Source organism: Coregonus lavaretus, assembly GCF_964263955.1.
Source record: "Coregonus lavaretus genome assembly, chromosome: 3".
Lineage (NCBI taxonomy): Eukaryota > Metazoa > Chordata > Actinopteri > Salmoniformes > Salmonidae > Coregonus > Coregonus lavaretus.
Window position 1 is genome coordinate 36,833,090 of NC_139990.1, and position 15,170 is coordinate 36,848,259.

The window sequence follows — 15,170 nt, forward strand, 5'->3', positions numbered from 1 at the left end:
CCCCTCCCCCACTATATCCCATTAAGACAGCCCAGGGCTCCCTGTCCCTGAAGGCTTACAGGTTAACACCCAAACTGATGGAGATCTGCAAGGAGAAGGACTTCTCAGCTGAGGGGTGAGCCCAGGCACCACACACAGAGAGAAAGACACACACACACACACACACGGTAGGGAGATTCACAGTGGCACACTGCGACTGAGACACACACACACAGTCACCAGGCTCCACTTCAGAAGCGGGATGAGAATTGCCAAAAGCCATCAATACCACACACCACACAGACAACACAGATATACATACACACACACACACACACACACACACACACACACACACACACATACCACATAGACACACACAGAGGCACAAATACCAACTGCATCTTTTCCGATAAGAATTCAGCATCAATGCTATGCTTTTGAAACTCCCTTCAAAAGATTCAAATGCATGATGTTATTTTCCCCATGGGCAAGGAGAGCCTCATCAGAAGCTGTTAGTGATGTGATGATACTGGTTTATTACTAGTGTGTGTTGGGGCTGCCAAACAACTGTACTACAGTGTTTATCCACTGCCTGGCTGGCTTTGACCCTCAGGCTGCTGGCCATTGATTTTAAATTGCATCTGAATAATGCGTAATGAGAGCCATTTGAAAAATATCTGAGTTCCCACAATCTGAGTTTATAAAAAGGAATCACAGCAGACTGGTATTAAATTGATCAGAAAATAACAGCTTTAGGATTTTAAAATAAACTCAGCAAAAAAAGAAACAACCCTGTCTTTCAAAGATAATTATACACACACACACACCCTCTTACCTAACCACCCACACACACACACCCACCCCTACCTACCTACCTACCTACCTACCTACCTCTTCAGTGTCTCTCAATACGCTACTGATTGAAAGGCCAGGAGGACAATATCACCCCTATTGAAGACTCATTTCACCACCATTATTATGGGGAGAATCGGAATAATATATTATTTCAAAGAAGTGCTTCAGTTTTCCATGATGGTGTCTTTCATGTGGCGGTATTTGATGTTTTATAAGCTGGTGTTTTGTGATCTTTAAATGAAAGTCAGGAAGAGAGACTGGCACTACTTCCTGTTGAATTGTCTCTACCTTCAGATTACCACGACTGCTGTCAACAGGGTCCAGCCTTATAAACGCACATGGCAAATTTAGTACATTAAACTCATTTTTTTCAGAGCTGGCAATCAAATCGAATTGAATCAAACTTAATTGAATGTAATTGACTTTGAATTGAACTGAACGGGTTATTTTCTCTCCCCAGATTGAAGAAGGCCATGATTGGTTTTGAGCACATGTTTGAGGAGGTTCCCATCGTGATCAAGAACTCCCATCTGATCAACGTTCTGATGTGGGAGCTAGAGGAGAAGTCAACTGTGGCCGACAAACACGAGCTGCTCAACCTCTCTAGCAGGTACGTGACTTGGTGCTGGAGCCGTCTATCCTAGTGCCCTAGAAGGTAGGGGGTAGGAGCTAGGGGTTGATGTGGGAGCTAGAGAAGTCTACTCTTCTTGACAAACACGAGCTGCTCAACCTCTCCAGCCGGTCAGTACAGAGCTGTGTGAACCTCAACCTCTCCAGCCGGTCAGTACAGAGCTGTCTGAACCTCAACCTCTCCAGCAGGTCAGTACAGAGCTGCAGTGGCGGCTCCTGAAAAAATTCTCAGGAGGGGCAATTTTTCTGATGATTTAGGTGACCTACACACATTTTAAAAAAGATATGTCCAGCAACAACATGAAGACAGGGGCAGCATATAAGTCAATACCAGAAGCATTTATTGACTGATCTGGGGAGATGGATTCCAGTTTCTGTGACAGATTATAAATAATCTCTGATGCCTTTGTTATATTAGCTTTTGGTTGAATGTACTGTCGTAGTAAATATATAATGTTATAGCTTGGTCTGACTAAAATCTTGTGCATGACCCATTTTGTGTTGGGCGTTTGTTTTCAATCAATGCTGTTCCTATCCTATAACAATGGACAAAAGAGTCCTATCTTGTCAGCCTTGTCAGCAGGTGGCCAAGGACAACACCCACGCCATAGGTCTCTCAGTTCTTCCAACTCACGAGTTCTTGCTCTGAGGACACACACACACACACACACACACACACACACACACACATCATCATCACTGATAACACACACACACACACACACATCATCACTGTTAAACACACACACACACACACACAAAAATCCCCTCTCTTTAGGCTGAACATTTGAAGACAGAGAACCCGACTCAGAGCCAATGCAACAGTGGAGGGGACCTCGCCCAACTCATCAGGACCAATCAGAAGATCAGAACTACTAGATTCAACCTACATCATTTATTGTATAAAATGTCTGCACACAATGTTTTCGGGGCTCTCTTCAGATAGCTCCCTAAGAGTTTGACGAACGAGTCCGTGCACGCGATTCCAGATATCTTTACCTCTGAATAAACTGCCTTTATTATACCATATCCACCCTGTCCAAAGTCTCTACTTGGTCTCAGTTCTCCAGTAAACTTGTGATTATCAACAGTACACAACGGTAACAAACAATTGGGGGAACTCACGGGGCAGATAGTAAGGTCGCAGTGACACAGAAAGCAGTTCAATGTCGGGGGTACAGAGTCGCTCTCTTACCAGGATCGATTTTCCCTGTGACTGTCAGATCGCGGTCCGCTCTGACCAGGGTGAAGCCGGCCGGCTCCACTTCTCTGTTCGGGACTCTGTCATCCAGCCAAGTCTCCCAGCTGTATTGGATTCCGCTGCCAGCAGCGTTTTCATTATTTAGTCCGTTCGTAGCGGGTATGTACACGATCAACAAGATCAGTCCAAAACCCACCACTGGAAATCCATGGTTGGCAGAATGTTTGTAAACTAAGTGTACAAATTAAAAACATAAAATAACGGCACTAAGTGTACAAATTAAAAACATAAGATAACGCCACACTGCAGGTCGCAACAGAGACGCTGCTAGCCGCTATTTTCTTAGTTACGTTCATGGTTACGTCACGTATGACGAAAGCGCGTAAGTGCAAGCCCACAGACACCCATAGAGATTGTATTGAAAGCTTTGAAATTTGAAAAAAATAGATTTTACATGGGAGTCTATGACAGACTTCTGGGCGATTTTCAACATGACTGAAATCGCCCCAAAAACGGGCGGGGCCATTTGAAGCACGACTTTGTCACACTCTGGCTATGGACTCGTGTTGTTGTGCCAGGGTGTGTTTGTTTCGGTGTGTTTTCGTTTTCTATGTTGGGTAGTCTAGTTGTGCTTTTTCTATGTGTACCTGAGTGACTCCCAATCGGAGGTAACGAGTGTCAGCTGTCGGCTCGTTATCTCTGATTGGGAGCCATATTTAAACTGTCGGTTTTCCTTTGTGTTTTGTGGGTTATTGTTTCCGTGTTGCTGTTAGTCTGTATCAGTATTTGAACTTCACGTATCGTCATTTGTTGTTTTCTTCGGGGTTGCTTTAAATAATAAAGTCATCATGTTCACTCGTAACGCTGCGCATTGGTCCGCTCCTTCAGACGATCGTGACAGAATAACCCACCTTAACCAGACCAAGCAGCGTGTTCAGGAGCCATCGCTGGCAGATCGCCGTGGAAACCTCGACTGGATCAAGCAGCGGGACGAGGAGAGAGGATGGACGTGGCAGGAGATGATTGCGAGTCTGGCAAGAGGGAGAGAGGCCTGGGCCACGGGGAGGAGAGACCCCCAGGAAATTTTTAGGGGGGGGCTCACGACGTCGGGGCAGCAGGTGTACGGGTTAGAGTGGTGCAAAGCGTTGGCAGAGAGGGCCGCCAGGTTAGGGGGGCCACTGGGCACAGAGGAGAGGGAAAGTGTGGAGGCACGGCGAGAGGTACTGGGATGTGTTACCAGTCCGGTCCGGCCCGTTCCTGATCCCTGCGTGGAGCCAGTGGTGTGTGTCCCCAGTACGGTTCGGCCTGTTCCTGCCATTCCCACCAAGGCAGTGGTGTGCGTCGCCAGCCCAGCCCGACCTGTTCCTGCCACTCGCACCAAACCTACGGTGTGCGTCGCCAGCCCAGCCCGGCCTGTTCCTGCTCCACGTACGAAGCCTACGGTGTGCGTCGCCAGCCCAGCCCGGCCTGTTCCTGCTCCACGTACGAAGCCTACGGTGTGCGTCGCCAGCCCGGTCCGGCCTGTTCCTGCCACCCGCACCAAGTGTACGGTGCGCGTCGCCAGCCCGACCCGGCCTGTTCCGGCCACTCGCACCAAACCTACGGTGCGCGTCGCCAGCCCGGTCCGGCCTGTTCCGGCCACTCGCACCAAGCCAAGGGTGCGAGTCGTCAGCCTGGTCCAGCCCGTTCCTGCTACTCGCACCAAGCCAGGGGTACGAGTCGTCGGCCTGGTCCAGCCCGTTCCTGCTACTCGCACCAAGCCAAGGGTGCGAGTCGTCAGCCTGGTTCAGCTCGTCCCTGCTACTCGCACCAAGCCTAGGGTGCGAGCCGTCAGCCTGGTCCAGCCCGTTCCTGCTACTCGCACCAAGCCAAGGGTGCGAATCGTCAGCCTGGTTCAGCTCGTCCCTGCTACTCGCACCAAGTCTGTGGTGCGTTTCGTCAGCCCTGTCCGGCCCGGTCCCGCTCTCCGCACCAAGTCAAGGGTGCGCTTCGTCAGCCCGGTCCGGCCCGTTCCTGCTCCCCGCGCCAAGGCAGTGGTGCGCGTCGTCAGCCTGGTAAGGCCCGTTCGTCCTCCACGCACCAAGCCAGGGGCGCGTGTCGTCAGTCCGGCTCCGGCCAGCGGGGCTAGACAGGACCAGGGGTACTTTGGGGGGTTGGAGAGGAGGTGGGGATCAAGCCCGGAGCCGGAGCCGCCGCCGAGGAGGATTGCCCACCCAACCCTCCCTTGTTTGCTCGTAGTTAGGCGCGGTCGCAGTCCGCGCCTTTAGGGGGGGGTACTGTCACACTCTGGCTATGGACTCGTGTTGTTGTGCCAGGGTGTGTTTGTTTCGGTGTGTTTTCGTTTTCTATGTTGGGTAGTCTAGTTGTGCTTTTTCTATGTGTACCTGAGTGACTCCCAATCGGAGGTAACGAGTGTCAGCTGTAGGCTCGTTATCTCTGATTGGGAGCCATATTTAAACTGTCGGTTTTCCTTTGTGTTTTGTGGGTTATTGTTTCCGTGTTGCTGTTAGTCTGTATCAGTATTTGAACTTCACGTATCGTCATTTGTTGTTTTCTTCGGGGTTGCTTTAAATAATAAAGTCATCATGTTCACTCGTAACGCTGCGCATTGGTCCGCTCCTTCAGACGATCGTGACAGACTTTAGCCTGATTTGACATTTAGTGGCAGTCAGATCAGATTAGAACACTGATAACTACTGTTGCCGTGATATAATTGATTAGAAAAAAAATCCCTTCCTTTTCCCGTTTGGCAGTGCGTCGCCCATATCGCCCTATTGAACACACCGCCCCTGCAGAGCTGTCTGAACCTCAACCTCTCCAGCAGGTCAGTACAGAGCTGTCGGAACATTGTGTTCGTCATACTTTTATTGTCCAGCAGGTCAGTGGTGGCACTGTCTAGTTCTAGGAAATATGTAGGGATTAGTGTCTAGGGGTTAATTATGAAGTCTACGTGAACGTTGTTTCTGTCAGTGTCTTATTGTCCAGCAGGTAAAGGCGTGGTCCTGTGCTCTGGCTGTCTATACTGTCTATTATCTAACCAACCATGTCCGTCTTAGTCCACTTCTGAATCCTAAATTGACCCAAAGTCCCTACACTCAACCCCCCTACACTCAAATCTTTTCCACAAGCACATGGAGTAGCCAGCCAAATATAAAAAATAGCCAGCCAGGCTTTTTACCGAACAAGCTCTATTTTGGTGCCCTCTGGTACATTCTAATGCCTTGATTCCATGTGAAATACACAGCTAAATTATTGAATACTTTTGAGTTTACTTCCCAGATTGGAAACAATATTTGTGGTATTGTGTCTACAATTAAAATGACTGAAAATGTATGAATTCGGTGTATTGTTAGTAGTTTTGGATATCGCCTAGGACTATTTGATCAGGACTATTTTCAAAGTAAGAACATAAAAAAAAGGTTTAACATTTAACCGTGTCTTCTCAAGGTTAATTACTTTACTGCAAGATATGAATTGCCACAATTATGTTTGTTCTTCAAATATGTATTTTATAAAAACAGAACAATTATGTTAAAGATAAATTAAAGGTAACATTTTAAATCAAACACATTTTTGAAATGACAAAATGGGTCTCTAAAATACACAGAACAGATGCTGAAGTATGTTCTGGGTCCATACAGTGGCTTGCGAAAGTATTCACCCCCCTTGGCATTTTTCCTATTTTGTTGCCTTACAACCTGGAAATAAAATTGATTTTTGGGGAGTTTGTATCATTTGATTTACACAACATGCCTACCACTTTGAAGATGCTAAATATTTTTTTATTGTGAAACAAACAACCAGCTTTTGCAGCAATTACAGCTGCAAGTCTCTTTGGGTATGTCTCTATAAGCTTGGCACATCTAGCCACTGGGATTTTTACCCATTCTTCAAGGCAAAACTGCTCCAACTCCTTTAAGTTGGATGGGTTCCGCTGGTGTACAGCCATCTTTAAGTCATACCACAGATTCTCAATTGCATTGAGGTCTGGGCTTTGACTAGGCCATTCCAAGACATTTAAATGTTTCCCCTTAAACCACTCGAGTGTTGCTTTAGCACTATGCTTAGGGTCATTGTCCTGCTGGAAGGTGAAGCTCCGTCCCAGTCTCAAATCTCTGGAAGAATGAAACAGGTTTCCCTCAAGAATTTCCCTGTATTTAGCGCCATCCATCATTCCTTCAATTCTGACCAGTTTCCCAGTCCCTGCCGATGAAAAACATCCCCACAGCATGATGCTGCCACCACCATGCTTCACAGTGGGGATGGTGTTCTCGGGGTGATGAGAGGTGTTGGGTTTGCGCTAGACATAGTGTTTTCCTTGATGGCCAAAAAGCTCAATTTTAGTCTCATCTGACCAGAGTACCTTCTTCCATATGTTTGGGGAATCTCCCACATGCCTTTTGGCGAACACCAAACGTGTTTGCCTATTTTTTTCTTTAAGCAATGGCTTTTTTTCTGGCCACTCTTCCGTAAAGCCCAGCTCTGTGGAGTGTACGGCTTAAAGTGGTCCTATGGATAGATACTCCAATCTCCGCTGTGGAGCTTTGCAGCTCCTTCAGGGTTATCTTTGGTCTCTTTGTTGCCTCTCTGATTAATGCCCTCCTTGCCTGGTCTGTGAGTTTTGGTGGGCGGCCCTCTCTTGGCAGGTTTGGTGTGGTGCCATATTCTTTTAATTTTTTAATAATGGATTTAATGGTGCTCTGTGGGATGTTCAAAGTTTCAGATATTTTTTTATAACCCAACCCTGATCTGTACTTCTCCACAACTTTGTCCCTGACCTGTTTAGAGAGCTCCTTGGTCTTCATGGTGCCGCTTGCTTGGTGGTGCCCCTTGCTTAGTGGTGTTGCAGACTCTGGGGCCTTTCAGAACAGGTGTATATATACTGAGATCATGTGACAGATCATGTGACACTTAGATAGCACACAGATGGACTTTATTTAACTAATTATGTGACTTCTGAAGGTAATTGGTTGCACCAGATCTTATTTAGGGGCTTCATAGCAAAAGGGGTGAATACATATGCACGCACCACTTTTCCGTTATTTATTTTTTAGAATTTTTTGAAACAAGTTTTTCATTTTTTTTTTCACTTCACAAATTTGGACTATTTTGTGTATGTCCATTACATGAAATCCAAATAAAAATCTATTTAAATTACAGGTTGTAATGCAACAAAAGGGGAAAAACGCCAAGGGGGATGAATACTTTTGCAAGGCACTGTATGTGTTAAGAGAAGTTAAATTACTGAAAGAATTTCAACACGTGTTTGCAACTCTGTGAATTGCAGTATGTCATTTATTCAAAAAAATACTTGTTTAGCAACTGACCCACAGATTTCTTCTTAAAGAATCATGTAAGTCTGCTGACTTCCACAAGCTTCAAGCTTCCTTTTTAAGAGGCATTTTCTCAGCTATCTGTAATACAGGTATGATTGAAGAATAAAGCAGATGTTAACATGGGCTTTGCTACACAGAAAACAGCAGTTGACTGTTCCATTTTCAAAAGTTAGACTAAAATATTTTAAAAGCTAATGATACTTTTATGATATTCTCAAAGACATTGATATATAGGCCTTTTGATTTAATCAGTTTTATTTTATCATATTTTGGATTAGAGCGAAGCTCTCTTCACTAGGCCTACGTATTGTTCCTGCAGTGAGAGGATTCACGATCTTTATCGAATGTTTTCATAATTTATCTGCAGATAATCGCCAAAAAGCCTACCAGCAGTGGCGGCTCCTGAAAAAATTCTCAGGAGGGGCAATTTTTCTGATGATTTAGGTGACCTACACACGTGCACGAGTCCGTGCACGCGATTCCAGATATCTTTACCTCTGAATAAACTGCCTTTATTATACCATATCCACCCTGTCCAAAGTCTCTACTTGGTCTCAGTTCTCCAGTAAACTTGTGATTATCAACAGTACACAACGGTAACAAACAATTGGGGGAACTCACGGGGCAGATAGTAACCACTTAAAAGGAAGCGATTCCCAAACCTTCCATAACAAAGCCATCACCTACAGAGAGATGAACTTGGAGAAGAGTCCCCTAAGTAAGCTTGTCCTGGGCCTCTGTTCACAAACACAAACAGACCCCACACAGCCCCAGGACAACAACAACAACAACAACAACAACAACACAATTAGACCCAACCAAATCATGAGAAAACAAAAAGAGAATTACTTGACACATTGGAAAGAACAAACAAAAAAACAGAGCAAACTAGAATGCTATTTGGCCCTAAACAGAGAGTACACAGTGGCAGAATACCTGACCACTGTGACTGACCCAAACTTAATGAAAGCTTTGACTATGTACAGACTCAGTGACCATAGCCTTGCTATTGAGAAAGGCCGCCGTAGGCAGACCTGGCTCTCAAGAGAAGACAGGCTATGTGCACACTGCCCACAAAATGAGGTGGAAACTGAGCTGCACTTCCTAACCTCCTGCCAAATGTATGACCATATTAGAGACACATATTTCCCTCAGATTACAGCGATCCACAAAGAATTCGAAAACAAACCCAATTTTGATAAACTCCCTTATCTACTGGGTGAAAAACCACAGTGTGCCATCACAGCTGCAAGATTTGTGACCTGTTGCCACAAGAAAAGGGCAACCAGTGAAGAACAAACACCATTGTAAATACAACCCATATTTATGTTTATTTATTTTCCCATTTGTACTTTAACTATTTGCACATTGTAACAACACTGTATATATACATAATATGACATTTGAAATGTCTTTATTCTTTTGAAACTTCTGAGTGTAATGTTTACTGTTAATATTTATTGTTTATTTCACTTTTGTTTACTATCTACTTCCCTTGCTTTGGCAATGTTAACACACGTTTCCCATGCCAATAAAGCCCTTAAATTGAATTGAATTGATAGTAAGGTCGCAATGACACAGAAAGCAGTTCAATGTCGGGGTACAGAGTCGCTCTCTTACCAGGATCGCGGTCCGCTCTGACCAGGGTGAAGGTGGCCGGCTCCACTTCTCTGTCCGGGACTCATCCAGCCAAGTCTCCCAGCTGTATTGGGATTCAGCTGCCAGCAGCGTTTTCATTATTTAGTCCGTTCGTAGCGGGTATGTACACGATCAACAAGATCAGTCCAAAACCAACCACTGGAAATCCATGGTTGGCAGAATGTTTGTAAACTAAGTCTACAAATTAAAAACATAAAATAACGCCGCACTGCAGGTCGCAACAGAGACGCTTCTAGCCGCCATTGTCTTAGTTACGTTCAACGTTACGTCACGTATGACGAAAGCGCGTAAGTGCAAGCCCACAGACACCCATAGAGAATGTATTGAAAGCTTTGAAATGTGAAAAAAATAGATTTTACATGACAGGCTATGAGAGACTTCTGGGCGATTTTCAACTTGACTGAAATCGCCCCAAAAACGGGCGGGGCCATTTGAAGCACGACTTTAGCCTGATTTGACATTTAGTGGCTGGCAGATCAGACGTGAACACTGATAACTGCTGTTGCCGTGATATAATTGATTAGAAAAAAAATCCCTTCCTTTTCCCGTTTGGCAGTGCGTCGCCCATATCGCCCTATTGAACAAGCCGTCCCTGCCTACCAGTAAGCAAATTATGGAGCCAAATGAACGTCGCTCTCACGGATGCAATTCGGTAGGCTACTGACCAGTCACTCACTTTAAGTCCTGACGGACTTCATATGGAAAATACAAACACGATCTTTAGTTGACTGTCCCGTTGCGATTTCATGAACATATATATACTGTAACTACGTTGTATGATTTATGAATGGCAAGGATATATGAGATCGACTTTATTCAGTCAGTTCGAAACCTTTTAATAAACTAGTCAAGCGTGCTGTTCATCAATCAAAGCACTGTAAACAGCATAACGCCAACGCTTCATAACGCCAACGCTTCGCGGCTGCACATGAAACACGTGGAAGAAAATAAATGAATGATCCAGAAAAACAATAAGAGGATTTAGACTAATCGTCACCACATTATATGAGATGTGCAAATTCACTGAGACGATGGAGAGTCTTGCTCTCTCCCTCAGTGTGAAGAAATCTGACCAACCACAGAGCACCCAGGTACTGAGAGGCGGGACAGGCGGCAGTCTGTCAAACCAGCAGTGTTTCCCTGTCATCGCTCACTTTGTGGCGACAGGCGCCTGTCCTGTCAATAGATCGCTGGAAGATGCACATCGTTCATTCTAGCGGGAGAGGGCTCGGCAGACTTTTTTTCTGGCTAGCGAATTGAAAAGTAGCCTAGTTAAATTAAGTGTAAAAAATAGAAGGCTGAAAATGCGTCTGTAATCGGCTGTTTAGCCGACAGCTGGCGCTTATGGAAAACACTGACACTACCCCCTGAACACTACACACTACCCCCAGAACACTACACACTACCCCCTGATCACTACCCCCTGATCACTTTGTAGATAAACTACCAACCATGTTTGTTTTAGTCCACTTAGTGAACCCCTAATGGACCACTTCCCTGCCCCCTACTCCTAGGCACTTCTGTGTTTTTAAAAAGCTATTTCCCCTCACTACTCCCTCTCTAACTGTGATAATGGCGATTCCCCTGAGGTGCTTTGATCCATTTAGAGCAGCCTACGTCCCAAATGGCACCCTGTTCCCTATATAGCGCACTACTTTTGACCAGAGAGACCTATATAGGGAATAGGGTGCCATTTGGAACAAATGCTCGGTATATACTTCATTATTGATTGACAGTGGTCCCTCATTAAACATGCAGAAGACCGAGTGCGTTATGAACAATGGTCTCCCCCTGTCATGTTCATGTTAAAGTGTTCAACTGGGGAACATGACAAGGGTTGTGTCCCAAATCACAACCTATTCCCCATAGGGCTCTGGTCAAAAAGTAGTGCACTATATAGGGGATAGGATACCTTGGAACAGAATCTAATCTCATGTGTTGTCTATCTCCCCTAAGTAACCACCTGGAGAATGTAATATCATGTCCCTCAGTAACCACCTGGAGAATGTAATATCATGTGTTGTCTATCTCCCCTCAGTAACCACCTGGATAATGTAACCTCATGTGTTGTCTATCTCCCCTCAGTAACCACCTGGAGAATGTAATCTCATGTGTTGTCTATCTCCCCTCAGTAACCACCTGGAGAATGTAATCTCATGTGTTGTCCATCTCCCCTCAGTAACCATCTAGAGAATGTAATCTCATGTGTTGTCCATCTCCCCTCAGTAACCACCTGGAGAATGTAATCTCATGTGTTGTCCATCTCCCCTCAGTAACCACCTGGAGAATGTAATCTCATGTGTTGTCCATCTCCCCTCAGTAACCATTTAGAGAATGTAATCTCATGTGTTGTCCATCTCCCCTCAGTAACCACCTGGAGAATGTAATCTCATGTGTTGTCCATCTCCCCTCAGTAACCACCTGGAGAATGTAATCTCATGTGTTGTCCATCTCCCCTCAGTAACCACCTGGAGAAGTCTCTTCAGCTCCTGATGGACAGAGTGGATGATATGAGTCAGGACATCGTCAAGTACAACACCTACAGCCGTAACCTCAGCAAGCAGCAGCAGCAGAAACACCAGGTAACACACACACACACACACTCACACACTCACACACTCTTACACTCTCACACACTCACACACTCACACACTCACACTCTCACACTCTCACACTCTCACACTCTCACACTCTCACACTCGCAGACACACACATTATTCTCTCTGTTACCATGATAATAATAATATGCCATTTAGCAGACGCTTTTATCCAAAGCGACTTACAGTCGTGCGTGCATACATTTTTTTGTGTATGGGTGGTCCCGGGGATTGAACCCACTACCTTGGCGTTACAAGCGCCGTGCTCTACCAGCTGAGCTACAGAGGACCACCATGATGAGAATGTAATCAACACATTGTAGTTGATAATGAGACAATATACCTCCTGCAGTGATTCTATTAGAGGGGCGTCCACAGGGAGTCCTCTCCTTTCATCCTCTTCTCCTCCAGAGAGGTAGAGAGGGAGAGAGGGAGAGAGGGAGGGTGAATGAAAGGAGAGGGAGCCACTAACATCACCTCTAAACTTCTCCTGCTGTTACTTCCATGATCCATCATGTTCTCCTAGCTCCCCCCTCTCCCCAGCCTCTCAGCCGAACCACCCTAACAAGGCCTTCTGTGAAATGGCACCCTGTTCCCTATGTAGTGCACTACTTTTGACCGGGACTATTGAGTTTTGATCAAAAGTAGTGCTCTATTTAGGAGATGGGCTGTCATTTGGGACTCACACTGACTGTCCTGCAGGGAAGCTGCTGGCCAAATCCACTATACCAGGGAGGCAGAGGCTTGGTACTATATAATATAACTGTTGATTTATCCACTATACCAGGGAGACGGAGGCTTGGTACTATATAATATAACTTTTGATTTATCCACTATACCAGGGAGACAGAGGCTTGGTCCCAATATAGGAGTGGCTGGAGCATGGAATGGTGCCTTTTGTGATGGAGCATTAAACACCAGTTTGCATTTCTCATATCAACCTAGAAGACATTTCTCATATCAACCTAGAAGTCATTTCTCATATCAACCTAGAAGACATTTCTCATATCAACCTAGAAGATATTTCTCATATCAACCTAGAATACATTTCTCATAGCAACCTAGAAGTCATTTCTCATAGCAACCTAGAAGTCATTTCTCATAGCAACCTAGAAGTCATTTCTCATATACACTGAAGAAAAATATAAAGGCAACATGTCAAGTGAATATTCCAGAAATTGTCCATATGCACAAAAATTGTATTTCTCTAAAATGTTGTGCACAAATTTGTTTACATCCCAGTTAGTGAGTATTTCTCCTTTGCCAAGATAATCCATCCACCTGACATGTGTGGCATATAAAGAAGCTAATTAAATAGTATGATCATTACACAGGTGCACCTTGTGCTGGGATCAGTAAAAGGCCACTCTAAAATGTGCAGTTTTGTCCCATAACACAATGCCACTGATGTCTCAAGATAAGGGAGCGTGCAATTGGCATGCTGACTGCAGGAATGTCCACCAGAGCTGTTGCTTGAGAATTGAATGTTAATTTCTCTACCATAATCAAAATTTGGCAGTATGTCCAACTGGCCTCACATCCGCAAATCACGTGTAACCACGTCAGCCCAGGACCTCCAAATCCCGCTTCTTCTCCTGTGGAATCGTAGAAGACTAGCCACCCGGACAGCTGATGAAACTGAGGAGTGTTTCTGTCTGTAATGAATCCCTTTTATGGGGAAAAACGTATTCTGATTGGCTGGGCTTGGCTCCCCAATGGGTGGGCCTGGCTCCCAAGTCGGTGGGCCTATGCCCAGTCATGTGAAATCCATAGATTAGGGCCTAATGAATTTATTTCAATTGACTGATTTCCTTATATGAACTGTAACTCGGTAAAATCTTTGAAATTATGTATCAACCTAGAAGTCATTGCTCATATCAACCTAGAAGTCATTTCTCATGTCAAGCTAGAAGTCATTTCTCATATCAACCTAGAAGTCATTTCTCATATCAACCTAGAAGTCATTTCTCATATGTCAACCTAGTTATACATGAATATTGTGATGTTAGTTTCTGGCAGGCTTGACAGGCTTTGAATGTGTATCCAGGTACATCTACACCCCACCACCAACCTGTGTCCTCTGCTCTGCCTCCCCAAATTAAAAAGGCTTTTTGGTTCTGACACGCAGCACATCACTGATTTACACTGTCGTATACCAACACAAATCACTCCATCCCTGTCTGTCAGATTTTATAGCTGTTCTCTCTCTCTCTCTCTCTCACTCACTCACTCACTCACTCACTCACTCACTCACTCACTCACTCACTCACTCACTCACTCACTCACTCACTCACTCACTCACTCACTCACTCATACCCAGCGGCACCAGCAGGAGAATGCTTAGAGACAGACCAGAGAAGATGTCACCAAGATGTTCAAACCTCCCCAGCCCCCTCCTCGCATGGACACTTCCTCATCGCAGGCACACACACACTCCACTTTGTAGAAACGCACCCACATACCCTCCCTCCTCCTAGCAGGTACCTATCCCCTCCTCTGTTCTGTTCTCTCCCTGGTAGGTATCTACCCCCTCCTCTGTTCTGTTCTCTCCCTGGTAGGTATCTATTCCCTCCTCTGTTCTATTCTCTCCCTGGTAGGTATCTACCCCCTCCTCTGTTCTGTTCTCTCCCTGGTAGGTATCTATTCCCTCCTCTGTTCTGTTCTCTGCCTGGTAGATATCTATCCCCTCCTCTGTTCTGTTCTCTCCCCGGTAGGTATCTATCCCCTCCCCTCCTCTGTTCTGTTCTCTCCCCGGTAGGTATCTATCCCCTCCTCTGTTCTGTTCCTTCCCTGGTAGGTATCTATCCCCTCCTCTGTTCTGTTCTCTCCCTGGTAGGTATCTATCCCCTCTGTTCTGTTCTCTCCCTGGTAGGTATCTATCCCCTCCTCTGTTCTGTTCCCTAATCTCTC

General features: G+C 45.4%; 1 pseudogene across 1 annotated transcript in view; it reads left to right on the forward strand.

Moving 5' to 3' along the window:
• The window catches only part of LOC311107235 (eukaryotic translation initiation factor 3 subunit H-like), a 160,276-nt pseudogene that overhangs the window by 91,221 nt on the left and 53,885 nt on the right, over positions 1–15,170 (forward strand). Inside the window, exons 5-8 of the transcript in view lie at positions 16–115; positions 1,298–1,447; positions 12,125–12,245; positions 14,581–14,682. The product of the transcript in view is annotated as a eukaryotic translation initiation factor 3 subunit H-like (transcript). The remainder of the gene's footprint in view (positions 1–15; positions 116–1,297; positions 1,448–12,124; positions 12,246–14,580; positions 14,683–15,170) is intronic.